General features: G+C 54.1%; 1 protein-coding gene across 5 annotated transcripts in view; it reads left to right on the top strand.

Annotated features, from left to right (window-relative positions):
- Positions 1 to 16,360: 16,360 nt before the first annotated feature.
- ST6GALNAC6 (ST6 N-acetylgalactosaminide alpha-2,6-sialyltransferase 6) overlaps positions 16,361 to 20,488 on the top strand; it is a 144,011-nt gene continuing 139,883 nt past the window's right edge. For 2 of the 5 annotated variants that reach the window (XM_085614149.1, XM_085614144.1), the window contains exons 1-2: positions 16,624 to 16,719; positions 17,656 to 17,740. The gene's annotated coding sequence lies outside the window, so the exon portion shown is untranslated. Of the gene's footprint in view, positions 16,383 to 16,623; positions 16,720 to 16,838; positions 16,944 to 17,405; positions 17,524 to 17,655; positions 17,741 to 20,488 lie in introns of those variants that run through there. The other 3 variants (XM_085614148.1, XM_085614147.1, XM_085614145.1) reach the window with 3 other exon arrangements.

Genomic DNA, 20,488 nt, shown 5'->3' with positions numbered 1-20,488 from the left:
AAGATTACCCAGGCTGCTGATGTCCTCACGGAAAATTTCACAAGGCAAGCAAGGACTGTGGTCAGCTGACTTCAGGACCATATTCAGCAGGGCTCTCTTCCATCACAGTTTTCTACTTTCAAATCGAGGCCAGGCTTACAAAATCGGCCATCTTTGACTAGGCCACCATAGGCCACAATAGACCATCTTAGTTAAAGGAAACAAAAACAACGTTACCACAGCATAGTGATTAAACAGTGTTAACCCCACTAATACCCTTATGTGTATGCATCTATCTAGCACTTGCAACATAGAAAAGCATTAATTCGGAAAGCGTTTTGTGCTCAAAAATAAACAGCACATAGCAACGTTTAAACATGAAAACACGCACATTATTGTTAAACAGCACATTTATGCGCACCCACGTGTAACTCTCTCTTATTAGGACAAACGGATTGATTAATATAAACACACTTGCACAAGACAAATAATTAATTATTAGTAATTAGAAAATTAATATGACAAATAGACATGCCAGAGCTTCAAAAACCAACAAATTTTCAAACAGAAAACTCTGCTCCAGCATAGGCATGGTTGGTTCAAAGACCCTGCTGCCCTGGTGGGCTCTTAGACCCTGCCAACCTTGAGGGCTCTAAGACCTCCAGCCCACGTGAGAACTTTAGCTCTTGTGGGCTCTAAGTCGCCTGCAGCTCTGGTCACTCTCAGACCATGAAGCTTCGGGGCCTCCAGGACCCTTCCTGGTTTGGTGGGGTCTAAGACCCTGTATATGTGATGGGCTTAAGGTTCCTGTTGCAGCCCTGATGGGTTTTAGGATACTGCACCCCTGGTGGTCTATAGATCCATGTTTCATGTATGGTGAGCTCTAGAATCCTTCAGCCCTGGGGATTGGGTGATCCAGGACCCTAAAAGTGTGATGGGCTATTGGATCCTTCATCTAGGGATGGGGTGCTCCAGAACCCTACAGGTGTGATGGGCTCTTGGATCCTTCATCTAGGGATGGGGTGCTCCAGGACTCTGCAGGTGTGATGGGCTCTTGGATCCTTCATCTAGGGATGGGGTGCTCTAGAACTCTCAGGTATGATGGGTTCTTGGATCCTTCATCTAGGGATGGGGTGCTCTAGAACTCTCAGGTATGATGGGTTCTTGGATCCTTCATCTAGGGATGGGGTGCTCTAGAACCCTACAGGTATGATGGGCTCCTGGATCCTTCATCTAGGGATGGGGTGCTCTAGAACCCTACAGGTATGATGGGCTCCTGGATCCTTCATCTACAGATGGGGTGCTCTAGAACCCTCAGGTATGATGGGCTCTTGGATCCTTCAACTAAGGATGGGGTGCTCTAGGACCCTACAGGTGTGATAGGCTCTTGTATCATTCATCTAGGGATGGGGTGCTCTAGAACCCTACATGTATGATGGGCTCCTGGATCCTTCATCTAGGGATGGGGTGCTCCAGGACCCTACAGGTATGATGGGCTCTTGGATCCTTCAGCCCTAGGGGTGGGCTGCTCTAGAACCCTAGAGGTGTGATGGGCTCTTGGATCCTTCATCTAGGGATGGGGTGCTCCAGGACCCTACATGTATGATGGGCTCTTGGATCCTTCATGTAGGGATGGGGTGTTTCAGGACTCTGCAGGTGTGATGGGCACTTGGATCCTTCATCTAGGGATGGGGTGCTCCAGGACTCTGCAGGTGTGATGGGCTCTTGGATCCTTCATCTAGGGATGGGGTGCTCCAGAACCCTACAGGTGTGATGGGCTCTTGGATCCTTCCTCTAGGGATGGGGTGCTCTAGAACTCTCAGGTATGATGGGTTCTTGGATCCTTCATCTAGGGATGGGGTGCTCTAGAACTCTCAGGTATGATGGGTTCTTGGATCCTTCATCTAGGGATGGGGTGCTCTAGAACACTACAGGTATGATGGGCTCTTGGATCCTTCAACTAGGGATGGGGTGCTCTAGGACCCTACATGTGTGATAGGCTCTTGTATCATTCATCTAGGGATGGGGTGCTCCAGGACCCTACATGTATGATGGGCTCCTGGATCCTTCATCTAGGGATGGGGTGTTCCAGGACCCTACCGGTGTGATGGGCTCTTGGATCCTTCATCTAGGGATGGGGTGCTCCAGGACCCTACAGGTGTGATGGGCTCTTGGATCCTTCATCTAGGGATGGGGTGCTCCAGGACTCTGCAGGTGTGATGGGCTCTTGGATCCTTCATCTAGGGATGGGGTGCTCTAGAACCCTACAGGTATGATGGGCTCTTGGATCCTTCAACTAGGGATGGGGTGCTCCAGGACTCTGCAGGTGTGATGGGCACTTGGATCTTTCATCTAGGGATGGGGTGCTCCAGGACTCTGCAGGTGTGATGGGCACTTGGATCCTTCATCTAGGGATGGGGTGCTCCAGGACTCTGCAGGTGTGATGGGCTCTTGGATCCTTCATCTAGGGATGGGGTGCTCCAGAACCCTACAGGTGTGATGGGCTCTTGGATCCTTCATCTAGGGATGGGGTGCTCTAGAACTCTCAGGTATGATGGGTTCTTGGATCCTTCATCTAGGGATGGGGTACTCTAGAACCCTACAGGTATGATGGGCTCTTGGATCCTTCAACTAGGGATGGGGTGCTCTAGGACCCTACAGGTGTGATAGGCTCTTGTATCATTCATCTAGGGATGGGGTGCTCCAGGACCCTACATGTATGATGGGCTCCTGGATCCTTCATCTAGGGATGGGGTGCTCCAGGACCCTACCGGTGTGATGGGCTCTTGGATCCTTCATCTAGGGATGGGGTGCTCCAGGACCCTACAGGTGTGATGGGCTCTTGGATCCTTCATCTAGGGATGGGGTGCTCCAGGACTCTGCAGGTGTGATGGGCTCTTGGATCCTTCATCTAGGGATGGGGTGCTCTAGAACCCTACAGGTATGATGGGCTCTTGGATCCTTCAACTAGGGATGGGGTGCTCTAGGACCCTACAGGTGTGATTGGCGCTTGTATCATTCATCTAGGGGTGGGGTGCTCTAGAACCCTACATGTATGATGGGCTCTTGGATCCTTCATCTAGGGATGGGGTGCTCCAGGACCCTACCGGTGTGATGGGCTCTTGGATCCTTCATCTAGGGATGGGGTGCTCCAGGACCCTACCGGTGTGATGGGCTCTTGGATCCTTCATCTAGGGATGGGGTGCTCCAGGGCCCTAGAGGTGTGATGGGCTCTTGGATCCTTCATCTAGGGATGGGGTGCTCCAGGGCCCTACAGGTGTGATGGGCTCTTGGATCCTTCATCTAGGGATGGGGTGCTCCAGGACCCTACATGTATGATGGGCTCTTGGATCCTTCATCTAGGGATGGGGTGCTCCAGGACTCTGCAGGTGTGATGGGCTCTTGGATCCTTCATCTAGGCATGGGGTGCTCCAGAACCCTACAGGTGTGATGGGCTCTTGGATCCTTCAACTAGGGATGGGGTGCTCTAGGACCCTACATGTGTGATAGGCTCTTGTATCATTCATCTAGGGATGGGGTGCTCCAGGACCCTACATGTATGATGGGCTCCTGGATCCTTCATCTAGGGATGGGGTGTTCCAGGACCCTACCGGTGTGATGGGCTCTTGGATCCTTCATCTAGGGATGGGGTGCTCCAGGACCCTACAGGTGTGATGGGCTCTTGGATCCTTCATCTAGGGATGGGGTGCTCCAGGACTCTGCAGGTGTGATGGGCTCTTGGATCCTTCATCTAGGGATGGGGTGCTCTAGAACCCTACAGGTATGATGGGCTCTTGGATCCTTCAACTAGGGATGGGGTGCTCCAGGACTCTGCAGGTGTGATGGGCACTTGGATCTTTCATCTAGGGATGGGGTGCTCCAGGACTCTGCAGGTGTGATGGGCACTTGGATCCTTCATCTAGAGATGGGGTGCTCCAGGACTCTGCAGGTGTGATGGGCTCTTGGATCCTTCATCTAGGGATGGGGTGCTCCAGAACCCTACAGGTGTGATGGGCTCTTGGATCCTTCATCTAGGGATGGGGTGCTCTAGAACTCTCAGGTATGATGGGTTCTTGGATCCTTCATCTAGGGATGGGGTGCTCTAGAACTCTCAGGTATGATGGGTTCTTGGATCCTTCATCTAGGGATGGGGTACTCTAGAACCCTACAGGTATGATGGGCTCTTGGATCCTTCAACTAGGGATGGGGTGCTCTAGGACCCTACAGGTGTGATAGGCTCTTGTATCATTCATCTAGGGATGGGGTGCTCCAGGACCCTACATGTATGATGGGCTCCTGGATCCTTCATCTAGGGATGGGGTGCTCCAGGACCCTACCGGTGTGATGGGCTCTTGGATCCTTCATCTAGGGATGGGGTGCTCCAGGACCCTACAGGTGTGATGGGCTCTTGGATCCTTCATCTAGGGATGGGGTGCTCCAGGACTCTGCAGGTGTGATGGGCTTTTGGATCCTTCATCTAGGGATGGGGTGCTCTAGAACCCTACAGGTATGATGGGCTCTTGGATCCTTCAACTAGGGATGGGGTGCTCTAGGACCCTACAGGTGTGATTGGCGCTTGTATCATTCATCTAGGGGTGGGGTGCTCTAGAACCCTACATGTATGATGGGCTCTTGGATCCTTCATCTAGGGATGGGGTGCTCCAGGACCCTACCGGTGTGATGGGCTCTTGGATCCTTCATCTAGGGATGGGGTGCTCCAGGACCCTACCGGTGTGATGGGCTCTTGGATCCTTCATCTAGGGATGGGGTGCTCCAGGGCCCTAGAGGTGTGATGGGCTCTTGGATCCTTCATCTAGGGATGGGGTGCTCCAGGGCCCTACAGGTGTGATGGGCTCTTGGATCCTTCATCTAGGGATGGGGTGCTCCAGGACCCTACATGTATGATGGGCTCTTGGATCCTTCATCTAGGGATGGGGTGCTCCAGGACTCTGCAGGTGTGATGGGCTCTTGGATCCTTCATCTAGGCATGGGGTGCTCCAGAACCCTACAGGTGTGATGGGCTCTTGGATCCTTCATCTAGGGATGGGGTGCTCCAGGACCCTACATGTATGATGGGCTCTTGGATCCTTCATCTAGGGATGGGGTGCTCCAGGACTCTGCAGGTGTGATGGGCTCTTGGATCCTTCATCTAGGGATGGGGTGCTCCAGGACCCTACAGGTGTGATAGGCTTTCGTATCATTCATCTAGGGATGGGGTGCTCCAGGACCCTACATGTATGATGGGCTCCTGGATCCTTCATCTAGGGATGGGGTGCTCCAGGACCCTACCGGTGTGATGGGCTCTTGGATCCTTCATCTAGGGATGGGGTGCTCTAGAACCTTACTGGTATGATGGGCTCTTGGATCCTTCATCTAGGGATGGGGTGCTCCAGGACCCTGCAGGTGTGATGGGCTCTTGGATCCTTCATCTAGGGACGGGGTGCTCTAGAACCGTACTGGTATGATGGGGTCTTGGATCCTTCATCTAGGGATGGGGTGCTCCAGGACTCTGCAGGTGTGATGGGCTCTTGGATCCTTCATCTAGGGATGGGGTGCTCTAGAACTCTCAGGTATGATGTGTTCTTGGATCCTTCATCTAGGGATGGGGTGCTCTAGAACTCTCAGGTATGATGGGTTCTTGGATCCTTCATCTAGGGATGGGGTGCTCTAGAACCCTACAGGTATGATGGGCTCTTGTATCATTCATCTAGGGATGGGGTGCTCTAGAACCCTACCGGTGTGATGGGCTCTTGGATCCTTCAACTAGGGATGGGGTGCTCCAGGACTCTGCAGGTGTGATGGGCACTTGGATCTTTCATCTAGGGATGGGGTGCTCCAGGACTCTGCAGGTGTGATGGGCACTTGGATCCTTCATCTAGGGATGGGGTGCTCCAGGACTCTGCAGGTGTGATGGGCTCTTGGATCCTTCATCTAGGGATGGGGTGCTCCAGAACCCTACAGGTGTGATGGGCTCTTGGATCCTTCATCTAGGGATGGGGTGCTCTAGAACTCTCAGGTATGATGGGTTCTTGGATCCTTCATCTAGGGATGGGGTGCTCTAGAACTCTCTGTTATGATGGGTTCTTGGATCCTTCATCTAGGGATGGGGTACTCTAGAACCCTACAGGTATGATGGGCTCTTGGATCCTTCAACTAGGGATGGGGTGCTCTAGGACCCTACAGGTGTGATAGGCTCTTGTATCATTCATCTAGGGATGGGGTGCTCCAGGACCCTACATGTATGATGGGCTCCTGGATCCTTCATCTAGGGATGGGGTGCTCCAGGACCCTACCGGTGTGATGGGCTCTTGGATCCTTCATCTAGGGATGGGGTGCTCCAGGACTCTGCAGGTGTGATGGGCTCTTGGATCCTTCATCTAGGGATGGGGTGCTCTAGAACCCTACAGGTATGATGGGCTCTTGGATCCTTCAACTAGGGATGGGGTGCTCTAGGACCCTACAGGTGTGATTGGCGCTTGTATCATTCATCTAGGGGTGGGGTGCTCTAGAACCCTACATGTATGATGGGCTCTTGGATCCTTCATCTAGGGATGGGGTGCTCCAGGACCCTACCGGTGTGATGGGCTCTTGGATCCTTCATCTAGGGATGGGGTGCTCCAGGACCCTACCGGTGTGATGGGCTCTTGGATCCTTCATCTAGGGATGGGGTGCTCCAGGGCCCTAGAGGTGTGATGGGCTCTTGGATCCTTCATCTAGGGATGGGGTGCTCCAGGGCCCTACAGGTGTGATGGGCTCTTGGATCCTTCATCTAGGGATGGGGTGCTCCAGGACCCTACATGTATGATGGGCTCTTGGATCCTTCATCTAGGGATGGGGTGCTCCAGGACTCTGCAGGTGTGATGGGCTCTTGGATCCTTCATCTAGGCATGGGGTGCTCCAGAACCCTACAGGTGTGATGGGCTCTTGGATCCTTCATCTAGGGATGGGGTGCTCCAGGACCCTACATGTATGATGGGCTCTTAGATCCTTCATCTAGGGATGGGGTGCTCCAGGACTCTGCAGGTGTGATGGGCTCTTGGATCCTTCATCTAGGGATGGGGTGCTCCAGGACCCTACAGGTGTGATAGGCTTTCGTATCATTCATCTAGGGATGGGGTGCTCCAGGACCCTACATGTATGATGGGCTCCTGGATCCTTCATCTAGGGATGGGGTGCTCCAGGACCCTACCGGTGTGATGGGCTCTTGGATCCTTCATCTAGGGATGGGGTGCTCTAGAACCTTACTGGTATGATGGGCTCTTGGATCCTTCATCTAGGGATGGGGTGCTCCAGGACCCTGCAGGTGTGATGGGCTCTTGGATCCTTCATCTAGGGATGGGGTGCTCTAGAACCTTACTGGTATGATGGGGTCTTGGATCCTTCATCTAGGGATGGGGTGCTCCAGGACTCTGCAGGTGTGATGGGCTCTTGGATCCTTCATCTAGGGATGGCGTGCTCTAGAACTCTCAGGTATGATGTGTTCTTGGATCCTTCATCTAGGGATGGGGTGCTCTAGAACTCTCAGGTATGATGGGTTCTTGGATCCTTCATCTAGGGATGGGGTGCTCTAGAACCCTACAGGTATGATGGGCTCTTGGATCCTTCAACTAGGGATGGGGTGCTCTAGGACCCTACAGGTGTGATAGGCTCTTGTATCATTCATCTAGGGATGGGGTGCTCTAGAACCCTACCGGTGTGATGGGCTCTTGGATCCTTCATCTAGGGATGGGGTGCTCCAGGGCCCTAGAGGTGTGATGGGCTCTTTGATCCTTCATCTAGGGATGGGGTGCTCCAGGACCCTACAGGTGTGATGGGCTCTTGGATCCTTCATCTAGTGATGGGGTGCTCCAGGACCCTACATGTATGATGGGCTCTTGGATCCTTCATCTAGGGATGGGGTGCTCCAGGACTCTGCAGGTGTGATGGGCTCTTGGATCCTTCATCTAGGGATGGGGTGCTCCAGGACCCTACATGTATGATGGGCTCTTGGATCCTTCATCTAGGGATGGGGTGCTCCAGGACTCTGCAGGTGTGATGGGCTCTTGGATCCTTCATCTAGGGATGGGGTGCTCCAGGACCCTACATGTATGATGGGCTCTTGGATCCTTCATCTAGGGATGGGGTGCTCCAGGACTCTGCAGGTGTGATGGGCTCTTGGATCCTTCATCTAGGGATGGGGTGCTCCAGGACCCTACAGGTGTGATGGGCTCTTGGATCCTTCATCTAGTGATGGGGTGCTCCAGGACCCTACATGTATGATGGGCTCTTGGATCCTTCATCTAGGGATGGGGTGCTCCAGGACTCTGCAGGTGTGATGGGCTCTTGGATCCTTCATCTAGGGATGGGGTGCTCCAGGACCCTACATGTATGATGGGCTCTTGGATCCTTCATCTAGGGATGGGGTGCTTCAGGACTCTGCAGGTGTGATGGGCTCTTGGATCCTTCATCTAGGGATGGGGTGCTCCAGGACCCTACAGGTATGATGGGCTCTTGGATCCTTCAGCCCTAGGGGTGGGCTGCTCTAGAACCCTAGAGGTGTGATGGGCTCCTGGATCCTTCATCTAGGGATGGGGTGCTCCAGGACCCTACCGGTGTGATGGGCTCTTGGATCCTTCATCTAGGGATGGGGTGCTCCAGGACCCTACCGGTGTGATGGGCTCTTGGATCCTTCATCAAGGGATGGGGTGCTCTAGAACTCTCAGGTATGATGGGTTCTTGGATCCTTCATCTAGGGATGGGGTGCTCTAGAACTCTCAGGTATGATGGGTTCTTGGATCCTTCATCTAGGGATGGGGTGCTCTAGAACTCTCAGGTATGATGGGTTCTTGGATCCTTCATCTAGGGATGGGGGGCTCTAGAACTCTCAGGTATGATGGGTTCTTGGATCCTTCATCTAGGGATGGGGTGCTCCAGGACCCTACATGTATGATGGGCTCTTGGATCCTTCATCTAGGGATGGGGTGCTCCAGGACTCTGCAGGTGTGATGGGCTCTTGGATCCTTCAGCCCTAGGGGTGGGGTCCTCTAGAACCCTAGAGGTGTGATGGGCTCTTGGATCCTTCATCTAGGGATGGGGTGCTCCAGGACCCTACATGTATGATGGGCTCTTGGATTCTTCATCTAGGGATGGGGTGCTCCAGGACCCTACCGGTGTAATGGGCTCTTGGATCCTTCATCTAGGGATGGGGTGCTCCAGGACCCTACATGTATGATGGGCTCTTGGATCCTTCATCTAGGGATGGGGTGCTCCAGGACCCTACAGGTGTGATGGGCTCTTGGATCCTTCATCTGGGGATGGGGTGCTCCAGGACCCTACATGTATGATGGGCTCTTGGATCCTTCATCTAGGGATGGGGTGCTCCAGGACTCTGCAGGTGTGATGGGCTCTTGGATCCTTCATCTAGGGATGGGGTGCTCCAGGACCCTACAGGTGTGATGGGCTCTTGGATCCTTCATCTAGGGATGGGGTGCTCCAGGACCCTGCAAGTATGATGGGCTCTTGGATCCTTCATCTAGGGATGGGGTGCTCCAGGACCCTACATGTATGATGGGCTCTTGGATCCTTCATCTAGGGATGGGGTGCTCCAGGACCCTGCAAGTATGATGGGCTCTTGGATCCTTCATCTAGGGATGGGCTGCTCTAGGACCCTACAGGTGTGATAGGCTCTTGGATCATTCATCTAGGGATGGGGTGCTCTAGAACCTTACTGGTATGATGGGCTCTTGGATCCTTCATCTAGGGATGGGGTGCTCCAGGACCCTGCAGGTGTGATGGGCTCTAGGACCCTGCAGCTCTGGTGGGCTCTAAGACACTCCCTGGTGTGGTGGGTTCTAAGACCCTGCAGCTCTGGTGGGCTCTAGGGCCTTTCCTGATTTGGTGGGGTCTAAGACCCTGTATATGTGGTGGGCCCAAGGTCCCTGCTGCAGCCCTGATGGGTTCTGGGATATTGCCCCCCGGGTGGTCTATAAATCCTTGTTTCAGGTGTGGTGGGATCTAGGATCCTTCAGCCCTAGGGTTCGGGTGCTCCAGAACCGTACCGCTGTGACGGACTCATGCAGTGTCCTAGAGCCCCCACACCTGCAGGGTCCTAGAGCCCCCACACCTGCAGGGTTCTAGAGCCCCCCCACACCTGCAGGGTCCTAGAGCCCCCCACATCTGCAGGGTCCTAGAGCCCCCCACACCTGCAGGTCCTAGAGCACACAACACCTGTAGGGTCCTAGAGCCCCCACACCTGCAGGGTCCTAGAGTCCCCGACACCAGCAGGTTCCTAGAGCCCCCACACCTGCAGGGTCCTAGAGCCCCCCACACCTGTGGGGTCCTAGAGTCCCCCACAACTGCAGGGTCCTAGAGCCTCCTTCACCTGCAGTTTCCTGGAGGCCCCCACACCTGCAGGGTCCTAGAGCCAACCACGCCTGCAGGGTCCTAGAGCCCCCCCACACCTGCAGATTCCTAGGGGCCCCCACACATGTAGGGTCCTAGAGCCCCCACACCTGCTGACTGCAGGGTCCTAGAGCCTCCCACACCTGCAGATTCCTAGAGACCCCCACACCTGTAGGGTCCTAGAGCCAACCATGCCTGCATGGTCCTAGAGCCCCCCATACCTGCAGATTCCTAGAGGCCCCCACACCTGTAGGGTCCTAGAGCTCCCACACCTGCTGGCTGCAGGGCCCTAGAGCCTCCCACACCTACAGGGTCCTAGAGCCCCGCACACCTGCAGGGTCCTAGAGCCCCCACACCTACAGGGTCCTAGAGCTCCCCAGCGGGGCCGGTGTAGTAGGACCCTACAGCCCCCACATGTGCAGGGTCCTAGAGCCCCCCACACCAGCAGGGTCCTAGAGCCCCCCACACCAGCAAGGTCCTAGAGCCCTCACACCTGCTGGGTCCTAGAGCCCCCACACCTACAGGGGACCCCCCCACACACCTGCAGGGTCATAAAGTTACCCAGAGGTGCAGGGACCTCACGTGAAGGTCTTAGATCCCACCACACCTGTAGGATCCTGGAGCACCCCGCAGGGCTGCAGAATCTAGAACCCATCACACCTGAAGCATGGCCCTGGAGCCCACCAGGACTGAAGCAGGGGCCTGGGGCCCACCACATCTGCAGGGCCCCAAAGACCACAACACAAGAAGAGTCTAGAGCCCACCAGAGCTGCAGGACTTAGAGCCCCCCCACATGCAAGGCCCTAAATCCACCCAGGGCTGCAATATTCTGGAGGCCACCAGGGCTGAAGCAGGGGCCTGGGGCCCACCACATCAGCAGGGCCCCAATGCCAGAATACAAGAAGAGTCTAGAGCCCACCAGAGCTGCAGGCCTTAGAGCTTCCTACACCTGCAGGGCCCTAGAACCCGCCAGGGCTGCAATATCCTAGAGGCCACCAGGGCTGAAGCAGGGGCCTGGGGCCAACCACATCTGCAGGGCCCTAAAGACCACAACACAAGAAGAGTCTAGAGCCCACCAGAGCTGCAGGGCTTAGAGCCCCTCACACCGGCAGTGCCCTAGATCCAGTCAGGGCTGCAATATACTAGAGGCCATCAGGGCTGAAGCAGGGGCCTGGGGCCCCCCACACCTGTAGGGCCCGAAAGTCATCCAGGGCAGCAATATCCTAGAGGCCACCAGGGCTGTGTCAGGGGCCTAGGGCCCACCACATCTTCAGGGTTCTAGATGTGAGAAGTTGGCCTGATATATGCTGCCCACTACTTATAGTGAAAACCAAAGGAAATGATGGACGGAGTGTTGAACATTGCAATCACTCACCCCCAGTCAACTGATCTGGGTTTAATCCATCACCATTCTTTAGCCCACTCCGCCACCCCAGTTCAGACATGGCCATATGCAAATCAGTCTGACCCTGTGCCTCATGGGAACAGTCCAGCCCGAACTGCCAAGCCATGTCTTCCCTGGACCGGAAACAAGCTTCCTAGGACCGGTTTCTGGCATATCAGCCGTCTTCAGCCAGGCTTGCTTGAATCCAGTGGCAAAGTGAGCAAGGGACTCACGTCTGAGCATACCCTGCCAACTTATGGCGAACAAAGCAAAATCCAAAGGAAAGTATGGACGGAGTGTTGAACATTGCAATCACTCACCCCCAGTCAACTGATCTGGCTTTAATCCATCACCGTTCTTTAGCCCACTCCGCCACCCCAGTTCAGACATGGCCATATGCAAATCAGTCTGCCCCTGTGCCTCATGGGAACAGTCCAGCCCGAACTGCCAAGCCATGTCTTCCCTGGACTGGAAACAAGCTTCCTAGGACCGGTTTCTGGCATATCAGCCGTCTTCAGCCAGGCTTGCTTGAATCCAGTGGCAAAGTGAGCAAGGGACTCACGTCTGAGCATACCCTGCCAACTTATGGCGAACAAAGCAAAAACCAAAGGAAATGATGGCCGGAGTGTTGAACATTGCAATCACTCAAACCCAGTCAACTGATCTGGGTTTAATCCATCACCGTTCTTTAGCCCACTCCGCCACCCCAGTTCAGACATGGCCATATGCAAATTAGTCTGACCCTGTGCCTCATGGGAACAGTCCAGCCCGAACTGCCACGCCATGTCTTCCATGGACCGGAAACAAGCTTCCTAGGACCGGTTTTTGGCATATCAGCCGTCTTCAACCAGGCTTGCTTGAATCCAGTGGCAAAGTGAGCAAGGGACTCACGTCTGAGCATACCCTGCCAGGGTTGGCAGGGTATGCTCAGACGTGAGTCCCTTGCTCACTTTGCCACTGGATTCAAGCAAGTCTGGCTGAAGACGACTGAAATGCCAGAAACCGGTCCTAGGAAGCTTGTTTCCGGTCCAGGGAAGGCATGGCTTGGCAGTTCGTGCTGTACTGTTCCCATGAGGCACAGGGTCTGACTGATTTGCATATGGCCATGTCTGAACTGGGGTGGCAGAGTGGGCTAAAGAACGGTGATGGATCACACCCAGATCTGTTGACTGGGTGTGAGTGTTTGATTGGTTCTGATGCTCCGTCCATCACCACCCCCTTTTGTACCACTACTTATAGTGGGCACCTTGTATCAGTCCAAACAACCCCTTATGGTGATTGGTTAAAGACAACCTTTATTGAAAGCTATCCTAGTGGTAGCTATTGAGAGCAGCCTTCAGGCTGAGTCTTGAAGGAATGTAAAGCAGCTTGTTTTACCAGTCTATAATCTCTTGAATGATCAAATGAAAGGACAACCACACCAGGTATTTATTTGAAATGTATGTATTTAAGATAAAACACACCCCTCTAGTCTCTTTATGAGACTGGAGTTCGAAGTACTTAAGTTACAAGTTCGCAATCAACAGTAATAGCACAAATACACATTTGGGCCCTAGGGGCGTACCAAACCATATACTAGAAAAGTGGTATAAGAACCACGACTGAAATAAACACCAGGCCTAGAGCCTGTAGAATCGCTGGGACCCAAAGGAACCACCCAAGGTAGTGACACAGGGGACCCACGGGGGCTGTGTGCAGTGTGTGAACACAGCAGCGGGTTCCCGTTAGCTTCTATGGGCAATGTCGCGGTTGGAAATTTAAAGATTAGGGCCACTTAGAAATGAGTCAGGACCAAACCCTTTTGGACTTAGGAAGTTCTAGGGCTAGCACCCACTGGAGCACCGGAGTACTTGTGTTACCTCACCCAGGGAAGCCGGGTGCATAGGTGTCTTTTGGTGTTGGGTCGCGTCGTCGGTTTCAATGGAAGCTGGTGAAGAAGTGCTGCTGCCGTGAAGAGGAGAAGTGTCCGAAGCGATCCAAGCCTGGATCTAGGATGGAAGGAACCTGAAAGCAGAGGGGACAGAGTCTGGGTCACTTGCCAGTGACCAAGGGCATGATAGACCAATGCCCACAGATGTCGGGTGCTTCAGGTGAGTTGACGGGTGTTTTGACTCTTCAGCCACGAGGTCCAGGAGGCACCGATGATGACCAGGAGCTGGATTCAAGCTGTCCCATGAAGTCTGTTGAGTGCTGCGGTGTCGGCGACCAGATTGGACCCAACAAGATTTGGCAACGGCAAGTCACTTGGAATCAGAGAAAGGACGTCAAGGCAGACCAGCAAGGTCTTGGGGACTCACCCAGCAAGGGTATGTCGGGGCACTTCTGGAGCAACCAGGAAAGCCCAATCAGAAGAGGAGTTGCCTTCGTGGGGACCTACTAGCCAACGGGCTAGCGATCGCGAAGGAGCCTCGAGCGGTCACACTGGAAACTGGCACACGGGTCACTCGTGGAGTGGCGGCCAGCAATCTTCGGTGCAGGAGGTGCTCAAGGCTGGGGCTACCCGGAGCCCAAAGCACAACTTCGAGGCAGACCAGGAAGATGTTGTTGCTGCAGGGGTCACGGTTCCACGTCACCCACGATAGCCACGGGCCTCAGCTTTGCTGTGGACTCAGGGTAGCCTCGGGGAAGTCTGGAAATCCACCTCTGGTGATGCAAAGACTTCGGCGTCCGGCGGGAGCTTCAGCGATGCAGACCGGTCAGTTGCTTCTTTGGTGCCTGCCAAGCAGGGGAGCCACTCCTTAACCCCAAGGGAGATTTCTTCAGTCTTATAGTTGAAGTAGAACGTCGAAGGTCCAGGATATATACTGCAGAGTTGCGTCCAGGGTAATCTAAAGTCGCAAGGACTGGGTTCCCATACTTATACTAAGATTGGGGGTTGGACATACTCTAGGGACACACCTATGGGAGGGTTTGGAAAGAGGGGTGGTTACACCCATTTCCTTTGTCCAGTTTCACAACAGAGCAGGGTAAGGTAGACCCCGCAACCGGTTTGAACTGGACTATGCACAGGGACACCAAGTGTGCCTCCAGTGCAGGACTTCAAAGCACCAGAGAGTGCTCCCGCCCAGCCCCAATACACATCAGCCTGTCTGGGGAGGTGGTCACACCTCCCTAGGACAGGAAACCTATTGTCCAGGCCTCCCCTGCCGGAGTTTCGGTCAGCAGCAGAAGGCCAGACCCGTGTCTGTGGCAGAGGCATCCATTGTTTGATGCCAGGGCTGTAGAAAGTTCTACCGGATTAGACCAGTGTGAACATGTCTTTCCCTCTAGAAGGGTGGAATGCTACCCCTGCCGCCAGAACTGGTGGGGGGGGTGGGGGGGGGGGGGTAGGTAGTATGCCAAAGCATTTGACACCAAACACAACATGTTTCCGTGCAGCCATCCCAAAGTTAGCATTTACCGCGAGGTTATAATGCACTTAAGAGTATATTGTCAGGCTGCACCACAAACAGAATCAGAGGAGGTACTCCGAACGCTGCAGAGGGGCTCTGCTCATGCAGGGGCACCCTCTCACATAAAAACCAAGCACTCTGCCGTCAGGATTGTTAAGGCTTGCCATAGGAGTGACTTATAGGTTTTATGTGTGTGCAATGGTAGTGATATAGGTAGCCTATACCACAGTAAGGGGTGCAAGCACACCCTTACCCAGGCTGCAGTAGCAGACCTGTGGTAACATTTTGGAGTGCTTCCCGGGGGTGGCATAATACATGCTTCAGCCCCTGGTAGGCCTCTGAGGTACCTATGCCCTAGGTACACAGTATACCATATACTAGGGGCTTATAAGGCACTCCAGAATCCAATTAGATATGTACCTAATGTACATGGAAATCATTTTAGGAAGCAGCTAGGCTGTGGTCCTGATTAGCAAGGCCACAGCCAGACTAAGGTCAAAAAACAGTGAAACACCAGCAAAAAGTAGGGTTACCCATGTGAAGCAGATCCTACTCTCCTATGGGGGCTCTAGGACTCTGCAGGTATGGGAGGCTATAGGACCCTGCAGGTGTGGGGGTTCTATGAACCTGTAGGTGTGGGGGACTCTAGGACCCTGCAGGTGTGGGGCTCAAGGACCCTGCAGGTGTGGGAGTGTCGAGGACCTTGCAGGTGGGGGGGGGGGCACTGGAACCCAGCAGGCGTGTGGGCTCTAGGACTCTGCAGTTGTGGGGGGCTCTAGGTCCCTGCAGGTGTGGGGGCTCAAGGACCCTGCAGGGGTGGGGGGAGGCTCTAGGACCCTGTAGGTGGGGGGGGGGGCTCTACGTCCCTGCAGGTGTGGGGGGGCTCTAGGTCCCTGCAGGTGTGGGGGGCTCAAGGACCCTGCAGGTGTGGGGGGCTCTAGGACCCTGCAGGTGGGGGGGCTCTAGAACCCTGCAGGCGTGGGGGCTCTAGGACCCTACAGGTGTGGGGGGCTCTAGGACCCTGCAGGTGGGGGGCTCTAGGACCCTGCAGGTGTGGTGGGCTCAGGCCAGTGATGTGGGTTCAAGACCCTGCAGCCCTCGTGTTGCAGCTCTGGGACCCTACAGCACTGGGAAGGGGGCTCTAATAGCCCGTATCACCAGGGACTCTAAGACCCTGAAGGTGTGGGCACCTCCAGACCCTACAAGTGAGGGGGCTGAAGGATCCTGTAGCCTTGGGGGGCTCTGGGGTGAGGGGCTTTTAAGGTGCTGCTCGTGGGGGGTGATGGGGGTTCTTTCTGCTCAGAGAGGAGGGGCGGGGGTCGTAATCCAGCTCGTGTGCTGGAGGGGTAGGAGGGGGGCTATAGACCCTACAGCTGGGGTGGGGAGGGCTCTACATCCTGCAGCCGGTGGGGGGGGGGCTCTGGGTCCCTCAGCATATCAGGTCCCTCTACTCTCCTCTTCGCCCCCTGAAGCCCCCGCCATCAGAGAGGAAGAGGAGGGATGGGGGGGGAGCTGTGGAGGCGGGGCCACCAGCCCTCCCGGCTACAGACCTCTTGTGCGAGCGGAAGATGCGGTTTTGTGCTGGTCTGTATTTTTTTCGGAGGGGGGGGGGATGGGGGGGGGGGGGGTTAACAGCCTATGTGTTGTGGGGATGGGCTCTGCGGTGTGTCTGGTGTCTGTGGTAGCAAGTGGTCTGCCGATTGGGGTCTCGGCATCCGGCCGGCCTCCCCTCCCTTGTCAGCAGTCTCTGGGGGTGTGATGCTCAGCGGGGGGCTCAGAGTCTCTTCTCTGCTGGTCCATGTTTTGGGGTGCGGTGCGTGATACGTGTGAAGTCGGGGAGGGGTTGGATTTGCATGCCCACGTTTTGGGGTGTTCCGGGCACTATCGCCAGAGATACGTTGAGGAGGGGGGGGGGGGGAGGGGAGCTTCACCAGCTCGTTTTTCGGGGTACTATGATACCGTAATGGCCCGAGGTTGAGGGGTTGTGCCGGGCCGCGGGCTCATGTTTGGGGGGGGGGGGGGGGCAGCAGGCGGCCTCCAGTCTTTAGGCTGAGTCTATTCCTGTGTTTTGGGGGGATACCGGGCTCCTGGAGACTGGGGGTCCCTGGCTTCTATGTTTAAGGGCTGCTGTATTTTCATGCGTCATGCTTCTGTGTGTGCGTGTGTTGGGGGGGGGGGGGGGTTATTTGCAGTCTGGGATCCGCTGATACGTATCTAGGGGTGGAGTCGATTCTACAGGCGCGTGCTTTGGGGGACATTGGTCAGATAGGGTTCTGCGGAGCTCTCATGCCCCCCGACTGCGTGTTTAGAGCCTGCGATTCCACGGATGTGTCTTGGGGTTCTGCCTTCTGCACCCCGCTAGTCCGTCTTTATGGCACTGCAGATTCCGTATGTCTTTTTTTTTATTGGGGGGGGGGGGGGGGGTCGACCTTTGCTTTGCTGGGCTACGATACATTGTGTCCCTTGATTTGTTTGGGGGACACTAACCCAGGCCCTCTTTTTTTCTTCCTGGTTGTACAGGAGATGATTGTGAGCAGTCCCGGGGCCCCTAGAGGCCATGGGGCCCCTAGCGCCTGGAAGCCTCACCCGGCCGCGCCCGCTATAGGTGAGCAGATTGCGTTCTCTTCCCCCTTCCAGGGTGTAAACTCTGCACCTACGTATCACATGTTTATTTCGAAGCCTCTTGCGTAAACGCTGCTGTCACTACAGCGCCTGTTGGCTCCAGTATTAATTCATCTTGTTGTTCAGAAGTTGGGGTTTTACTGACATGATTTTCTGTTCCGTCTCCAAGTGAGAGGCCTTCGAAGCCCTGTCTCCTGGGTTCAGCTCACAAGGACTGCATTGGAAGGTTCACCTTTGTTTCTCATTCACAACTAGGAGGCTTGTGACCCTGGGCAACGGCGAAGCTGCACAACTGGAGGCGATTGGTTACTAAATACCTTCGCTAATTGTGCGGGAGGGCGTGGGGGGAGGCACAGCCGATGCCCACCAGGACTCCCATTGGACGAAATCTGGGTTCAGGAAATGATGTCCTATTTTGGGTGTAAGAGAAAACCTGTGAAATGGGGTTTGAACCCAGAGTTTTATGTGCAGTAAAAGTAGCCCCAGGCTGTACATATACACACAGACGCATTCCGTGTGAGGCTGTCACTATTGCTGAGTGCGACCTTATAACTCAGAAGAGGTGAAGGCCCCCACACCCCACCCCCCAGCAGCAAAGGCATTAAATCGAATATTACACTCTACCTCGGCACCTCTGATTCTGGGGTCAACCCAGATCTGTGACTGCGCATGAGTGTCTGAAAACTTTTAGCGCTCCGTCCATCATCTCCTTGTGTTTGCTTTGTTTGCCCTAAGTTGGCAGGGTATGCCCATACGTGGGTCCCTTGCTCACTTTGCCACTGGATTCAAGCTAGCCTGGCTGATGACAGCTGATAAGCCAGAAACCGGACCCAGGATGCTTGTTTCCGGTCCAGGGAATACATGGCTTGGCAATTCGGGCTGGAGTGTTCCCATGAGGTGCAGGGTTAAGACTGATTTGCATATGGCTGGGTCTGAACTGGGGTGGCGAAGTGAGCTCAAGAATGATGATGGATTCAACCCAGATCTGTGACTGGGGGAGAGTGTCTGAAAAGTTTCAGTGCTGGTCAAATCTCCAACTAAAGTTAGATTTCCAGTCTACGGTCAGTTGGACTGTACTGTGGTAATACCAGCACTGCAGCCTAGGATCACCTGGACTGTACTGTGGTAATACCAGCATTGCAGTCTACAGTCAGTTGGACTGTATCGTTGTAATACCAGCATTACAATCTAGAGTCAGTTGGACTGTACTGTGGTAATACCAGCATTGCAGCCTAGGGTCAGTTGGATTTATCATGGTAATCACACCAGTGCATCCTATGGTCAGTTGCATTGTGAAGCGGTAATCCCAGCACTGCAACCTAAAGTCAGTTGCACGAAATGTGGTAATACCAGCTCTTCAGCCTAGGGTCAGTTGGGCTGTACTGTGGAAATACCAGCATTGCAGTCTACGGTTAGTTGAACTGTATTGTTGTAATACCGGCATTGCAGCCTAGGGTCAGTTGGACTGTACTGTGGTAATACCAGCACTGCAGCCTAGGGTCAGTTGGACTGTACTGTGGTAATGCCAGCATTGCAGCCTAGGGTCAGTTGGACTGTACTGTGGTAATACCAGCACTGCAGCCTAGGGTCAGTTGGACTGTACTGTGGTAATGCCAGCATTGCAGCCTAGGGTCAGTTGGACTGTACTGTGGTAATACCAGCACTGCAGCCTAGGATCACCTGGACTGTACTGTGGTAATACCAGCATTGCAGTATACGGTCAGTTGGACAGTATCGTTGTAATTCCAGCATTACAACCTAGGGTCAGTTGGACTGTACTGTGGTAATGTCAGCGTTGCAGCCTAGGTTCCGTTGGATTTACTGTGGTAATACCAGCATTGAAGCCAGGGGTCAGTTGGATTTATCATGGTAATAACAGCAGTGCATCCTATGGTCAGTTGCACTGTGAAGCGGTAATCCCAGCACTGCAACCTAAGGTCAGTTGCACGAAATGTGGTAATACCAGCACTTCAGCCTAGGGTCAGTTGGGCTGTACTGTGGAAATACCAGCATTGGAGCCTAGGGTCAGTTGGACTGTATTGTGGTAATACCAGCATTAATACCTGGGGTCAGTTGGACTGTACAGTGGTAATACCAGCATTACAATCTAGGGTCAGTTGGACTGTACTGTGGTAATACCAGCACTGCAGCCTAGGGTCAGTTGGACTGTATTGTCGTAATACCAGCATTAATACCTGGGGTCAGTTGGACTGTTCAGTGGTAATACCAGCATTGCAGCCTAGAGTCAGTTGGACTGTACTGTGGTAATACCAGCACTGCAGCCTAGGATCACCTGGACTGTACTGTGGTAATACCAGCATTGCAGTCTACGGTCAGTTGGACTATATCGTTGTAATACCAGCATTACAATCTAGAGTCAGTTGGACTAACTGTGGTAATACCAGCATTGCAGCCTAGGGTTAGTTGGATTTATCATGGTAATAACAGCAGTGCATCCTATGGTCAGTTGCACTGTGAAGCGGTAATCCCAGCACTGCAACCTAAAGTCAGTTGCACGAAATGTGGTAATACCAGCTCTTCAGCCTAGGGTCAGTTGGGCTGTATTGTGGTAATACCAGCATTGCCGTCTACGATGAGTTCGACTGTATCGTAATACCAGCATTACAACCTAGGGTCAGTTGGACTGGCCTGTGGTAATAAGAGCACTGCAACCTAGCACCAGCTGGACTGTACTGTGGCAATACGAGCATTGCAGCCTAGGGTCAGTTGG

The sequence above is a fragment of the Triturus cristatus genome, chromosome 1_2, assembly GCF_964204655.1.
Source record: "Triturus cristatus chromosome 1_2, aTriCri1.1, whole genome shotgun sequence".
In the NCBI taxonomy this organism is placed as follows: domain Eukaryota; kingdom Metazoa; phylum Chordata; class Amphibia; order Caudata; family Salamandridae; genus Triturus; species Triturus cristatus.
This window is presented reverse-complemented; position numbering and strand designations above follow the sequence as displayed.